The sequence below is a fragment of the Choloepus didactylus genome, chromosome 12 (assembly GCF_015220235.1).
Source record: "Choloepus didactylus isolate mChoDid1 chromosome 12, mChoDid1.pri, whole genome shotgun sequence".
NCBI classification, from domain to species: domain Eukaryota; kingdom Metazoa; phylum Chordata; class Mammalia; order Pilosa; family Megalonychidae; genus Choloepus; species Choloepus didactylus.
The window spans coordinates 58,399,228-58,414,041 of NC_051318.1; the positions used below are offsets into that span (position 1 = coordinate 58,399,228).

At 35.6% G+C, this 14,814-nt stretch overlaps 1 long non-coding RNA gene across 2 annotated transcripts in view; it reads right to left on the minus strand.

Moving 5' to 3' along the window:
- Positions 1–14,814, minus strand: part of LOC119507223 — a 248,847-nt gene that overhangs the window by 59,851 nt on the left and 174,182 nt on the right. For both annotated transcript variants that reach the window (XR_005211171.1, XR_005211169.1), the window contains one exon: positions 14,135–14,237. This is a non-coding gene — a long non-coding RNA (uncharacterized LOC119507223). The remainder of the gene's footprint in view (positions 1–14,134; positions 14,238–14,814) is intronic.

The following is a 14,814-nucleotide window of genomic DNA, read 5'->3' on the forward strand; positions in this document are numbered from 1 at the left end:
ATTAAGCAATAATTCCCCATTTTCCCTCCTCCAGCCCTGGTAACCTCAAATCCACTTTCTATCTGCATGAATTTGCTTATTCTAGATATTTCATGTAAGTGGAATCATACAATACTTGTCCTTTTGTGTCTGGCTTTATTTCACTCATCAAGATGCCTTCAAGGTTCTTCCATGCAGTAGCAAGCATCAGAACTTCATTGCTTTTAATGGTTGAGTAGTACTCCATTGTCAGCATATACCACATTTTGTTTATTCATTCATCTGTTGATGGACACAAGCTAATTCCACCTTTTAGCTATTGTGAATAATACTGATATGAACATTAGTGTACAAGTATCTGTTTGAGTCCTTGTTTTCAGTTCTCTTGGATATATACTTAGGAATGGAATTGCTGAGCCACATGGTAATTCTATCTTATCTTTAACTTTTTGAGGAACCACCAAACTGTTTTCTACAGTAATTGCACCATTTTACATTACCACAAAGAACACATGTTCCAATTTCTCTGCATGATTGTCAACATTTGTTATTTTCTTTTTCTGTAATAATGGCCATCCTAGTCGGTGTGAAGTGGTATCTCGTTGTTGTTTTGATTTGCATTACTCGAATGGCTAATGATGTTGAACACTTTTTCATTTGCTTGTTGGCCACTTGTATATCTTCTCTGGAAAAATGTCTATTCAAGTCCTTTGCCATTCTTTAATTGAGTTGTTTGATTTTTGTTGTTGAGTTGTAGGATGTCATGTATTGTTTTGATCTCAAATAGTTCCTTGGTCTGCAAAGTTTTTGATGCAAATATGTGGCATGTCCTGTAATAAATTATGCTCTGATTTATCTTATTTTAGCCTTCGCTGCAATCCTGCATAGTAGATATTATTATTCCCATTTTGCAGATGAGAAAAAGCAACCGGGGGGAAAGTAATTTTCCCAAGGTCATACAACTAGCAAAGTCAGGAATCAAATGCACTCTCTTTTAAAAAGCCAGGCAGATTCCTCTTTATCCTTTGAGACTGCTGAAAGTTAGAAATAGATGTGGAAGAAAAAAAATCAATCCTCCATATGAGCTAACAACATATTCATACAGATATATTTAGAAAAAGAAACCAAAGTATTCTTTTTGCTTTTAGGTTTGCTTTCAAAGCAGGAACGGAGGGTTCATTGGAGACAAAGGAATATCTGAAAGCTCTTCTCTGTTTCTTGGTCACTGAGTCAGGGCTGCTTAAAAAAATGAACCCTGTGCCACAGTTTGAGTCTTTAGTTGGCTCAGCAGTGACAGCTCTTACTTGAACACAGTTGCTCTGTGGGTCCTGTGTTCCTTTTTTCCTAAAGCTCGATTCTCCTCCTTATTTGTAAAGCTTCATTTTTTTTTTCCTCACTTGTGGCAGAGACAGACAGGAAGAGCTGGTTCTCAGAGAAATGGGAGAATTATAACACTTATCTGCAGGAGGCGCAAGGCCAGGAGGAGAGAGGGCCCAGCCAGATCTCTACACACAACAATTAGGGTGTGTGTCCAGGGCTTTTTGGGGCTCATGGGAAGCAGTGACCCACAGCCAGATATCTGTCTGCTTGTGTCCTAAAATATGTTCCTGATAGACTGTAGTCAGTAGTATGATAATCTATAGAAAAGCAGAAATTTGCATTACTCCATTTATTTTCCCAATTTTTATATCTTTTTATTTTATGAAGAAAGTCATACAAACTAATTGTGACTAATAATAAGCGATACTTATTTACTGTATCATATCTTTAATTCTTAATTATTCAAAGCATAAACAATATAGATGTAATAAACATTTCTAGCCAAAACTATACTGAAAGTTTCTCAACTGTAATTATCACAGAGTTCAAATCTAAGCATTAGTCTATATTCCAAGCTGCTAGCTAGGAAATTGTATTGCTGAGGATTTTTTTTTTTTTTTTTTTAACAAAGGACACAAATTTGGCCCTGGAAACATGCAGATAAAAAACAGATGGATTTTTATCTATTCATTCAAAGTGGGGGGGAGGGGCCAAGTGATTTGTGTGTTTTGTGTATCTCTATCGGAGGACAATAAACTGATGGAGAGGGTTTTTTAGAAAAAGAAAAGCAGACATGAACCAAATCAGCAACCATCCCTTTGGATGCCAGATGACCTCGGATGGAGATTTAGTGCTAGATTTAAAAGGCTTTGTTTACAGACAATTAAAAACCACATAAATTTAAATTGTCAAAGAAGAAATGGTTTCCAAAAGCCTCTAAGAGCCCCATAGCCCCTCTTCAGCCCTGTGCTGGAAAAGCCCAGAGGCAAGTACAAAGCCACTAACACAAATGCTTGTGGAGTTTGCCAGGAAGCCAGATCCCGCTGCTTCTGCTGCTTGCCACTGCTACTGAAAGACAAAAATCTTGCACAGCTTCAAATGTAGAATCTTTGAGTGCTAATCAAATAGCAACAAGGCAACGGACTACCATGGAGGAGGCTGTGCACAAAAGTACACCACCAAAGACTAAATTATTGCAATTAGGCCTTTAGGTCATCTGTGTTTAAACCTCTCTATCCATTTTCCCATGGAAGGAATTCGATTTTAAAGATTAAAAAGTGATACAAACACAAATGGTTGGAGGATTTCGACTCTGAAATCTTTCAAGTTTTCTTATTTGTGTATTTTACTTCCTCCCTTCAGCCACCAGACAAACGGACAGAAGGCTTCAGAAAAGAGCAGCTCCACAGAAAAAAAATCCTTGCATGTCTGCATCAATATTTGGTGCTGATGTTGATGAATAAGTAATGATGTGTAGGTGTTGATAACATTCATACACATCCCTGATTGGTCCTGACACAGGTGCTCCGTGGAGGATGAGGTTTACAAGCCGAAAACGGTCAGGAGAAAGCCACGGTTTCAGGCTGCATCACAGTCCCCACCCCCATAGATGCAGGGTTTTGCACCTGTGTTTGGAGTCACTTTTTCATTTAGTTTCTCTGCAGAAAACCCAGGCACCATGTTCAAGCTGGGAGCACCTGTGTTTGGGGCCAACTTGGACTATTTGGTAGCCTGAATGTGGTCTCTTGGATTCAGTGCGTAAACTTAACAGGAAAACTTTTTCCCTTGGAGTTTTGAAATTTTTGTTTCAAAAAAACTGAATTATAAATATACATATTAACCTTACTGCAGGACCAAACATTTGCAAAGTGTTGTGCAGTTTGCTGACATTATTCAAGGACTTGGGTGATAAAAGACAAGTGCTATTAAAAATTGGATGAGGGCTGAAATCATGCTCTCTGGTTGAAATTGTTTAGATCTCAAGACCATTTTCCTCTGTTTTGCGATGCGACATTTAGGCACCAGAGTCAACAACTAATGTAATAACAATCTTATTTTCAAAGTTAAAGTCAGAAATTGAACATCATCTACAGCTCAATTAAAATTTGGAAGATTTTTCTCTAATAAACTGACAACAATATGGATAGATTCTTCATTTTCTGCTTAATTGGGTTAAGGACATTAAAAATTCTCCAGTTTAAAATTATACATCTTTTGCAACCATAACTAATCTTTCATTCCCTAAGGTTTGGCTAGTGGCAACTGGAGGCAAATCAAGAAGAATTTATCACTCTGAATCATGACCACAAGTCTCATTTTTAAAATTGCAGAGAACAATTAAATGGCACATTCAAATTCTTTGGACCTAACATTGGTAAATCTAAAGACTACAAATATGCATTATATAAATCTGCATAGTTTACTTTATGGCTGCTTTAATTTTTTTAGTCAAATTAGTAATGTATGAATTATAATTCGAAATCAACTGTTTCAATTTTTATTAAAGAACACATGCAAGGGGAAAAGGATACATACAATTATCTTCAAAGAAATAAAATACAGCTGTCTGACAAAAATTCTATTGATAAATTACACTGGCAGCAGCATTCGGTAGAAACAGAAACCTTATTTAGACTTTATATCCAAGAGCAGAAAGTGTCAATCAAAGTAATTATGTGTTAAATAAATGTTGTGGAGTTGTATCATAAAAAGGTTATGTGTAGATAAAAATCGTTATATTAATAATGACTCTGAACAAATAACCACTGTGATTGGAAAAAAATTTCAGAATTAACACTTGTTTTATTTTTTTATCAATTAGCTAAGCCTTTGATTGGAATTCTCCACCTTCCGGCGTCAAGGAGATGCTTTTTCTTTTCTTTAAACAAAGGATTCTTCTTCCTCAAAAGGGGTTTGTCTAGTTCTTTTATTGTTTTATGTCACACAAGGGAAAAATGCTTTTGAGGCATCACTACTGAATTTAGCAGGGACGAGAGTTTACTGCTATATAATCATTAGTCAATGCAGTAGCTGAAATCCTAAACAAAAGAAAACAAACTACAAACAGGCAAGCGTCCCCTAAAGGCACATCAGAACACTAGAGAGGGGCGGCATGGATTTCAAACAAGGTTGCCCAAGCATGTGCTAAATATTGTTGCTCTTGACTTTAAACTGCACACTAAGGAATACAGTTTCACCTTCTATTTTGAAACTGTACTGAGAAGCAGAGGGAAAAGAATTTAAAGGGTTTAGTAAATGCACTTTACTCTCACTCTGTGGCAACTTCGTGAAAATTATATTTCAAGCCTAATAACATCTCTCAATATAAAGGGCTCTATCATAAAGTTATTAGAAAGGGATGCTTAAATCGCAAGCATCTTTCTATCTTGAGCCATGTGTGTTTACTTCATATAAACTACTACCATACACAGTTGCAGTCTATACTATAAATGAAGACTGCTAGAAATCTTGGGGAAACATTTCAGAAAGATTTCCTGCTTCCAAACACACTGATGATTTTTTTATCAGGTTCTTAGCGATGAGGGTATGTATTAAAACATGTCCATTATAAGTCCCTAAAGCAAGCTAAGGAGGAAGTACTGCATTGTGAAAACAAAGACACACAAAAAATAGATAAATAAATAATTGAACCAGAAAGAATACAATGGAACTAGTAACGCCTTTTTTAAAAGCAGGCACGATGCATGTGGAATACATTTCACAGATAGGAACCCATGTGTTGGGAAAAAAAAATAGTGTGTGGCACTGGAAACGTTCCTTTAATGACAAATTCTTTAGTCTGAAATATTTCTTTAAATTATTTATTCCAGTCTCTGGGTTTTGTGTGTGTATTTTCTTTTTAATTACTATAGTCATTTTGGTTGTTGTATTGTTATTAAACTTGCAGATAAAGTTGAGCTAAAGATAATTCCATAATATAAAAACCAGGCAACATTGGTTGCTAGTCAGCTTTTAGCAAACCATGTCTGGGCCAGGGTATATTAATCAAGAGCAATGTGTGTTTTATGCTATACATTCCCAAGTCTTATACACCCTCCTTACCCTCCTCTCCCTCTCCCCCAAAGATAATTCTTACCCTTCAAAAATACTATTCAAATAACTTCAAGTCAATCAGAGATAAGGTAGCTAATATAATGATATATAAATATAAAACTCCAGCATAGATTGATTTTCTTGGTTTATTGTATTATGTGACAAAAAGAACTCAATAGGACAGAGACTAGAAGGAATTTAATACCATTAACTACATTCCCAAAATATGCAACCTAAAATTTTGACAAAATAAAGTATCACTGATGATATATACAAACTGAGACGGGGAAAGACAGTTTTACGTGCCTTAATTGATTTATTATTTTTCCCCCAAAATTAGAATTAGTTCAAAAGTTTATGAAAGCACTACCTAGTTCAGGATTTAACAAGACTTGTCTAGCCTCCATTAGCCCTGGAGAGGAGGGACTCAGCTTCTGTTCCTATCCCAAACCAAGCCCCCTCCTTCCGCGTGCTGCAACCTTGTCTGGCTCAATAAAAGTTCATTAAATGAATGAATGAATGAATGAATCAATCAATCAATGAATTAATGAGTATCCTACCCAACAAGGGAAAGAAATCAAGAAACATAGATAAAATAATTGAAATGTGAAAAGAGTCAGTTAGATTGGGGTGGGGAGAAGCAGTAAAAAGTCTATAGACTATATTTTTCTGAAATCAATCAATAAATAATAGACATTTTCACATTTTGAAGAGTTCTGACATAAAGTTATATATTAAAATTTATTTTGAGCTGAAATATTTAACAAATATAGCTACCAGCTGAAAATAGTAATTTGATTAGAGCAAGCTAGAAAATGAAAATAATTATCGGAATCATTGCTTTCTAAATCTGTTTTGTTTCCCTTAGAGATCTGGGTGTTGGTGTTGTGTCTAGACAGATACAAAAGGTTGAAACTGATCAAATGTCAGCTACTTACCTGCTCCAGATAAATATTCAATTACCCTCCTCTCACAAATTAACCTTTTCGCCCACAGCAAAGATTTTTGCCCAAATGATTTGGATTACCAAAACTCTATTTTGCCTGTGTACACATATTGTATCATGGGGATAAGAAAAAGTTTCTTGGGGATGTAGAAGAGTTTCAATCAATTTGACTCTACCAAGGAAAAAATTACTCATCACCAAATTCAAATTGGAACTTTTTCAGATAAAATTAAAAATCAGCTTTTTTGTGTGTCTGAAGCACTTTTCTTGTATATGCCAAATGTCTTCATTTTAAAAGTGTCTTTAAAAAGTATTCTATATTACAATGCTTGCAAATCTGGCTGGTTTTTTTCTTTTAATAAGTTAATGATGTGGGATGAGAGATATTTCATCTTTTATACAGTTATTTGACAGTGATGAATCTAATTCATTCTATCACATTGAATGATACATTTATATTCAGTATGTAGTTTAAAATTTCATAAATGATTAAAGTCCCTGTCGTTTTAATTATAATATGCAGAGAGCAGCCAGAACTTATTTGCAAAGAATAATGTACAAGTCAATAAATTTGGTGAATACTCCTGACAACATATAAATGATGACTTTAGAAGTATAACTACCTGTAGTTGGAAACTAAATAACAAAGGTCCGTGTTTTGGTTCTTATGAACTAGATGATCTAGGTCTCTATAGAAGTTGTTTGGTATTGTAATTTGCATTATTAAATTGAAAATAATAATGCAATGACATTATACTGCCCGCAAACCAATTTATCCTAGAGTTCAACTTGAAATACATCAACCCTGGTCATGCTCCTAATCCTGAACCTTGGTCACTGAAAAGAGCTTTGAGCAGCCTGAACCTCTCAAGCATCTTTTCAGCCAGGAATCATCAACAAGAGAGTCAGATCTCCCCTCCTTCCTGGATGGCTCCACACTTAGGAGGGCACTGCAGCCCGTCCCTGGTACCCACCCCAGATTGGACACTGCCACTTGCAGCTTGAGTCATTTCCATAAAGAATACAGCCAGGTGCCCACTTCAACCCATTTAATCAATCATTTACCAAATAATTTGGTAGATTAACTATGTCAGGCACTACTCTACCTTCTGAAGTTATAGTAGTGAACAAGACAGGCAAGATCTAGCCAGAACCAGATAAAAGCCTGTATGGGGTAAGAAAAAATGACAGAAATCAAATAATCAGGAATTATTTGGTCTATGGGGAAAAATAGAATTATAAGGTATAATCCAATTCCTCTTGGAATCTATAGTCCATTTATTTTGGTGTATTCCTCTCCACCTCAGAATTCCACTTCAACACAAGAAAGGGAAGACACATTGACAAAGTAGACAACCCTTGCTGGAATCTCTATTTTATCTTTAGGAAAAGATGCAACAATCTATTATTATGTGCCACTTAGTGATTAAAATGGGGCAGAAAGCCATCCCTCTTCTTAGGGATATCTGAAACTAACCCCCACAAAGGGCCCATTGGAGAAGCAGTCCTGTGGGCTGCTCTTGCAGTCTTAGTAGACAATCTTGGTACAGTGAAGGTTGATCTTGGCCAACAGAGATAGTGGCTCAAGCTTCCAGCTAAGAATCAGTCTGGTGTCATCTGGAGTAGACCAGAAGTGAGGCTTAAACTTGTGCCTGACATAAATCATGACATGCAGAGTACAGTCATCATTCAAGGTCTATGCTACGTTCCCTAAGAACAGAAGACAGAAAAGAAGCTGAAATTATAACACCATATAGGCTTAGTTCAGTTTCAAACATCTGTGGCTGAATTCTGCAATTCCTTACCAGGTAACATTTTCGAGATCATTGCAACTGAATTTATGGGAAGCTTTATCTGTGTTATAACTGAAGAGTTGCATCTTTAGTTTAATTGCAACTGATCTTTGGGTGTTTGCCTTTCTTAGAAGAAAAGAAGGAAAGGAATAAAAAAGGAATAGGAAGGAAGGAAGGAAACCACTTATGAATATGGAGGCCATGCCTCCAACATGTGAATTTTACACACACAGAGGAGCTGTTAACATCTCAGAGGGCAAAGGAACATAAAATGAGGAAAACATTTTCTCTGTGATGATCTAAGTAAGAAAGCCTATGCCCGTTTTGACCAAACTCACTTTTCTTTGTTGCTTTTCCTACCCTGCAATTTCTCACTCCAACCCCGTCACCCCCAACACAACCACTGAAATACAGAAGAAAGCCATGCTCCTGTCTTAGAAATAAATTACAAAAATTAAGCTCTTAGCCTATTACCAAAACAGAAGGGCTAACCACCACCCAAAGCCTGGAATCTGGGAGAAACAGCAACAGAACTTTAAGTAGAGTGCTGCTGCTGGGTGACAGCCTAACAAACTGCCACCTAGAATCTCTTAGGGTTAATAAGCCACCTGTCTTGAAAGGAGCAGTCATATCGGTCTTTGAAGCCTATCCCAATACTTAAACTCTTGATGAAGTTCTTACTGTGCCAAAGGAACTTACTAACAAAGCCACTGAGTCAATTTAACCTAGGGAAACTGGACCCAGTAGACTAGGCTATCAGAGTTTTGTGTTGAGATAATTACTGCACTAAAGAGAGCATATGGGCTGTCAGAGCTGGCACATGGCCTGCACCAGCTGTTACCTGGGCGCTTTGGAAAACCTACTGAACAGCATTTTGGACACAGCAAAGCTCTGTGTAAGTTTTCCAAGGCTTCTACTGGGAGTTCTTCATAATAAATTTATTTCCTGTATAAGGGAGGATTGCACCCAGTAACATAACTGGAACAAGCATGTTAAATTTTTCTGGCAGAGAGAGTATCAATGGCTGAAAGGGAAAAACAATCTGGGGCATAAACAAGCACAAAGCCTGCAAAGCCAGGAATAATCAAAACATTAACTAGGATAGATCCCCTGTATTCAAAAATTAAAAGCTAAATTTAACACATTGAGACTGTTTTGGAAAACAACTGATGTATAAGATAATGTATTTAGCACATTTGTCATAGTGTCTATTTAATAAATAAATAATAGCTGCTCTCTTTATTATTAATCCTACCTAGTAGGTATATTCAGGATTCCTTAACTGCTTGCTATAAAGCAGTCCATTCTTTTAGCATTCCCGCTAGAACCATTTTCCCTCAGGAAAATGTTTTTCCAAGAATAGACATCAAAGTGTCAGTCAACAAATGCCTCCGAATGACAATAACTTTCATTTATTTGTAACATATTTTCTTCTAAATGAGCCCCAAACTTGACAAATATCATATATGTGACTTGCACTATGGAAATTCAGCCACCCCTGAAATTACCATGTAGTTATAGAGCACATGTAAAGAAAGATCTAAGATAAACTCAAGAAAAAAAGGGGGTGGGGGAGACAAGGTTTTTCACACTACAGAGGTCATAAAAAAAGAAGACATTTAATAAAGATAAACAAAAATATGTTATAAACATTGAACTTTAATTCCAAGAACAATGTTATCACATTTGTAACAGATTAAAATTTCATATTTGAATATGATTATTTTTCCTTCATGACCATTAGGAAGCATAACTCTGGGTAACAGCAGACTCATATTTCCTAAAAGTCACTAAATCATTGTCCTAATTTTAGTATCCAAGCTGACAATAAGCCTGCATTTTTATTTTTAAGCTCGAACTTTGCAGCCTCTTTGAAAACAGAGATAGAATGAACTTGACATTCGCAGCTTTCCCCCACCTGTTAGGGAAGGAAGGTATGCTTCACTTTAAGGAAATAATTTAAAGCCAAGTTTACTTACAAAATCGGTCTTGTTCAAGGTTTCCTTCTGAATCAGACACTACATTTAGTCTCCATTAAGTGAATTTACTCTCAGAAAATACACCGCAGTAAAGACAAGCTGTGGAAGCATCAAGTGCATCCTCTTTCATCATATTTCCAAAAAGGAAAGCTGATTTGGGTTCCCAGACAAAGAAAGCCATGTTTCAGTGGAAATGAGGGCATGTTCAATTTGGAAAAATTCAGTCATTAGATTTAAATTTTTAAAATGTATGCCTTAAAAATATTCAGGGCATTTAGAAAAATCTACCACATTACATCACAGTAAGTGCATCACTGCATTATATTTTGCAAGCTTTAGCAAATAAAAAAATCCCCCAGAAGAATCTTAATTCTTATCTATGGAAAACATTAAACTGCTAAGCGCTAACAACTGGAATTAGTCCTTAAATCTCTAATGAGAATAATAAAACATGAGTGCAGTTTGTGCTGTAACTTGATAAGGCCTGAATTTACTTGCTGTTAGGAAAAGTCACTGATCCAGCAGTATGGCTTTTTACTCCCTGAGGTACAGGAAACAATATCTGTCCTCTAGGAACCTCCTCTGCGGTAAGCACTTCTGATCTGTGCTATCAGAGGACGGAGATAGCAGGGTAATATCTAGTAACAGCAGCTTTATGAGATGATCCATTACTGATTCAAATCAATCTTAAGCAGGTAGTTTTCCTTAACCCATTCAGAGCAGACTTGACCCCTGTCAGAGAGAAACCTCAAACCCTTCCCAGTCACTGCATGTCCTGAACCTCCTAAGGAAGAAACAAGCTGCAAAACACCGCTTTCTGTCCACTAAACCAAGCACTTTATTAAAATCTCACTGCTGTGAAAGTGCAGAATTCAGGCTACTGACCAAAAATTGGAATCTAGTTTTAGTTATAATTATCAATTCTGAGTTCACTCGGTAGATCTACCTACATAGCAGGGGCTTAATGAGCCTATTAGCAATTTACTAAGACCCAACAACTTGCTGTGAGAAATGTGAAGATGAAACATCTCTCTTTCTACACTTGGGGAATTTCATTAACGATGTATTTGCTGGGAAGTAAATCCCACTGTTCATAGGCACAGATCAGCACAAATGTGGATGGAGGAATGTGTAAGAGCAAATAAAGCCCTGAATTTCAGGAATTAAGTTAGCAGGAACCTCAGATGTTAAAAGTGCTAGTAAGACACAGGCATACAATATTACAGTTCTTATGTTCTAAATGAAAAGTAGTTCCCTAAAACTCGGATAAATGCCAAAGATACTTATAGATCAACCACACAGAGAAACACAAATACACACACAGATGTAGAATAACAGATTTTAGAATGTGAAGGGGCCTTAAATATCTTTTTACCCCACTAATTTTACATACGGAAAACAGAGACTACGAGAGGTTCAATAACTTACCCAAAGTCACAACCAGATATTGACAGAATTGAAACCCACTTATACCTGTTAGTACTTTTTCTCATATATATACCTTGATGTTTTTAAATAGAAGTCTTTGTGAATATAACTCCACATACATATGAGATTTTAGCACTTTCTGAATTTCAGAACTAATTCAAACTATGAACAAAATAGTGGTCAGGTATTAAATATTTAAGATTCCTTTATTGACTTTTGGGTGTTGTTTTATGTCCATATCAACTAGATTTGAATTCATTCTCCTTTTCATTCAGTATCAGGAGTGTAAAGTGTCAAAGTCAGATATATACAGGAAAAAAAATCTACTCTGGTACCAACTATGCGTGGTTTTGGATACCATCACTATTTTTTCTCACATAATTCTGCCTTCAAGACTGGGATACATACTCAGACTTCTCCACTGTTTTTCAATTGTTAGTTTTCAATCTTTGTGAATTTTGTGAAGTTAGTGATGACACATGGAATTGTCATTTCATTTTATTGCCATAGAAACTAATGAAAACATAAAAATCACGATGTTTTGACAGTTCCTTTATAAAACAGGCTCATGCTTTTCAATTTTCCAAGATCAGCATTTAAGCACTTTTCATTAATGCAACTTTTTAAAAGTTTATTAAAAGCTCAAGTCATTAGTTGCATCTGGCTGATAATATAATAAAATTGATAAGAGTAGTGGTTTTTTTTTGTTTTGTTTTGTTTTTTTGTATTTTCTTTTTTAGAAATGTATCGACACTTAGGCACCAGCAAACTAAATAAGAGGGCTCTTTACCAACTTTTCTGCTAGAGATGCATTTCCCTTCTCCTCCACCTCAGGCTTTGCTGTTTGTATCTCTTTCTGACTCCAGACTTTCACCTGAAGGTCTCTAATTGCTGAAGCACAGGTGACCACCTAGAGAACTACAATAATGGGCTTCCCCTGGAGAGAGCCACACAGGACTTCTGTTCATTCCTTTCATGTAGAAACAGCATGCAGGATATTTTATGATTCATTTTTCCCTTTTTGATAAGATATGAAAGAAATATCAAAAGAAATTCAGAAATATTTCCATTTTCTAGAATGAGATGAAGTACAAGGAGTTCTACTTAAGAAACATGCTTTCTTTCCAGGCATTCTGGGATCATAAAATGAGAAAATTATTTTTACTGATTCTCTTGTTTGATGTCTGAAAACAGGATTTCATGCCGTTTTGCATCTTTAACACTTTCAAATTAAATCGTCCATCTAGATGAATTTCGTTAACATAGGAACTAAGCATAATACCTAGCAACTGTAATTTTAATAAGCACCAATAACCATTTACTTATTAAATTAACAGAACTCAAAAATGCAGCAGGGAGCATGTAAAGGCTAAAATGCTTAATGTGCCCCCAAATTAAAAGATACTATGTTCATGAACCAGATAATATTCCAGCAGTATATGTTTAATGTCTTGAGTATTTAGCTAAAATGAAACAAACATTTTTAATGTAACATACAGAACTATCTAAATATTGTATCCAGGGACTCCAGGTTTATAGAAGCAAACAGCCTTCTCTCTTTGTGTTACTTAATCACATTTTCTACCAAATCTTCAAATTTCAAGATTGTTTCTAAGATTTGAGAAAAAGGCATTTTTATATTTTGTGTTCTATGGTTAAATCACTTTGTCATTTATTGCTTCAACATGCTTTAGTTTTTCAATTATTTTATACATTCAGATTCATGGATATTTTAGCAATCTTATCAAATCACTACTTTAAGGAAAACCAGGATCAATGGATTTAGTGTCCATACACCATATTTATTCAATGGCCTAGAGCTACAGTTTTCCCCCCCATCTTATCTTCACAATACTTAATTCCCTCATTGAAGAATATGAGTTCAATATTAATATATTTAAACCAAAATAACACTCAACTGTGTGGTCTTTGTAATCACTCTGCATGCAATTGTAAACACATGCTGACAGTACTTTACCTGCTTTACCAATGACCTTGTTTATAAATGACCTATTATCAGATTTCAGAAGAGTTTGCTGCCAAAGTACCCTTGGTTAATTTTTTTAAAAAGAGATCAGTCAAGATGCCATTAAGACAATACCAAGACATTTTATAATAGACACCAATTCAATATTCCTCTTCACTGGACCTTACAACACCAGAAACTCTGAAGGTCTTTAAAAAGGGAACACTTGGGAATTTAAACAATAAATCTAGGTCTGATATTACATTTTGGTCATCCTTCTCAATTCAACTGCAAAAGTGAGGAAGAGATAGTAAGTATTCCAGAGCTCTCAGGATATCTGTACACCAAAATATAAATTTTAAATGGATTTACTTTTTGCTTATTGCTTATATACTATTCTTGGAAGTCTGCTTTGAATTTAAAAAAAAAAATGTATTCCCCTCTTTGTTTTGAATCATTTCCCCCACCCTAAACAAGTATTATTCGTACGTTCACACAGAAAGGAAGATAAGTAATAACACAGTGAGGGCTCTAAGTAAAATCTAGCCTAGTACAGACAGCGTACTAATGATGTCATTAAGACTCCTGGCTGAATGGGATTCAGACAGAACTGCTGTATAGCTGCAGACATAAATCTGAAAGAACTTTTTGGCTACATTCTCAGACTTACCTTGAGAGATATTTAGGAGCTCCAGCAAAATGAGTTGAGAGAAATGCACTCAGAAGAAGAAGGTAGTAGCCTGCAGAGTTGTAGGCCCTATAAGTGCATCCTTCTGAGAAACAGGAGGAAACAGTTTGTTAAATGGATAAAGAGAGAGAAACAATCTGAGGAAGAAGAAAACAGAAAACAAATAAACCTTAATTCTAGCACAAATAAATGAGAGAAAGGCAATTGTGGGGCTGCTCAAAGCCTTTTTGCCTAGCTGAATGAAAGCAATCCCTAAGACTGAATGGGTAATGAGATCCTGGCTCCTGAGATTTTAGCTTTCTTAATCATGTTCATAATTAATTCAAGAACATTGATAATTTCATTACATTCTTTTTGTCTTATCAATAAATGATGTGCCTGCACTTTTGGTCCTGTGTACAGGGATAGCAGAGATGCTTTGGATAATATTGCACTAGGAATAGTGGATATATATGATCCAAAAAGGTGAAGTGGTAATTATTATACTTGACCAGGCTTCTATTATCAGAACACGATGACAAGGAGCTACAAATAATTAATAAGCTTTTTATGCAGAAATGCAAAGCCTTTGAAGAAAAATATGCTGCAAGTAGAATTCCTTATGAAAGATTATGTACATAGCACAACTCGCTTCTACAGAGAAACCATTTAAAATGGAACTT